The 1,249-nt window shown below is 45.3% G+C and overlaps 1 long non-coding RNA gene across 1 annotated transcript in view; it reads left to right on the forward strand.

Annotated features, from left to right (window-relative positions):
• Positions 1–1,235, forward strand: part of LOC107747736 (uncharacterized) — a 2,034-nt gene extending 799 nt beyond the window's left edge. The window contains exons 2-3 of the long non-coding RNA XR_001640833.1: positions 842–1,133; positions 1,204–1,235. This is a non-coding gene — a long non-coding RNA (uncharacterized LOC107747736). The remainder of the gene's footprint in view (positions 1–841; positions 1,134–1,203) is intronic.
• The last annotated feature ends 14 nt before the right edge of the window (positions 1,236–1,249 follow it).

Raw genomic sequence — 1,249 nt, forward strand, 5'->3', positions numbered from 1 at the left:
GATTTTGGTAGGCAGACTTTGCCATGTTAGATCTGAAAATTGACTGGATTTGGGAACGCAAAGTTTTTGACTGAACTTTCTCCGGACCAGCGAATCAAACCGTAACTCAAAAGTCCCCGTTTGATAATCCTGATCTAGCATTGCGTTCCGTCAGCAAGTGCTGTTTGAGGCCAAGGAAGATTCGAGGTCCGATGGTTCGAAGCTAGTATCTGGAGTTCGTAGATGATGAAAGGATTTGAGGTAGTTCCTGGTCCACTGATATTGCAATATCTAAAAGAGTAAAATATTTTAGAATTTTGTATCTAAATGCTAAATAGGTTACCAAATTTATATCTAGCGAACCTGGAGGCGTTAGACCTGTCTGGGCCACCCGCCATCCAAAAAGCCTGTCTGGGCTTGGTTCGCATCTCCCTCCCACGCCTCCTCCCCATAGAAACAGGAAGAAGACATCGGAGGGAGCGAGTTATAAATTACATTTAAAAACAAGCCTCTAAAAAGGATCCTGTGCATAAAATGGTATGTCAAGTCCAATGGCTCTGGCAAAGGTTAGGTTTTGAAAAATTACAACAGCTCCCCCCGACCTAGCACCCGTCTAGGAAGGTTTGGAGTAGGGAGACTGAGGATGTGTGCACGGGCCTACGCCTGTTAGACTATACCAGGGAAGCGTTGATCCACCTCCTTTCCAGGAGAATAGCCTATTTGGGCGTTGGGCTGAGAATGTGGAGGACCAGGAAGTAGGGAGATTGAGAAAAGGATATTCCTGTTGGTTTTGTTTTGTTCCCTTCTAAGAGATTAGCCTAACTGGGCGTTGGCTATTAGGTTTGGGAAGGCTAATTTTCAGGTCCATAAGTCTACGAACGGTAGGTTTTGGGTAAGTGTTGGTTCAGGGCTAGATTTAGATCTTTTTAGCGACGAGGTTGTTGTTGTTTATTTGATCTATCGATGTTGATTTTGGTAGGCAGACTTTGCCATGTTAGATCTGAAAGTCAACTGGATCTGGGAAAGCAAAGTTTTTGGCTGAACTTGCTCCGGACCAGCGAATCAAACTGCAACTCGAAAGTCACTGCCCGATAATCCTGATCCAGCATCACGTTCCGTCAGCGACTGCTGCTCGAAGTCGAGGAAGATTTGAGGTCACTGCCCGACCTGATCCAGCATCACGTTCCGTCAGCGACTGCTGCTCGAAGTCGAGGAAGATTTGAGATCCGATGGTTTGCATGTAAAACTATATTCTTATTGGCTTTTTTAG

This window comes from Sinocyclocheilus rhinocerous, unplaced genomic scaffold (genome assembly GCF_001515625.1).
Source record: "Sinocyclocheilus rhinocerous isolate Xijiao unplaced genomic scaffold, SAMN03320098_v1.1 scaffold22025, whole genome shotgun sequence".
Classification (NCBI taxonomy): domain Eukaryota; kingdom Metazoa; phylum Chordata; class Actinopteri; order Cypriniformes; family Cyprinidae; genus Sinocyclocheilus; species Sinocyclocheilus rhinocerous.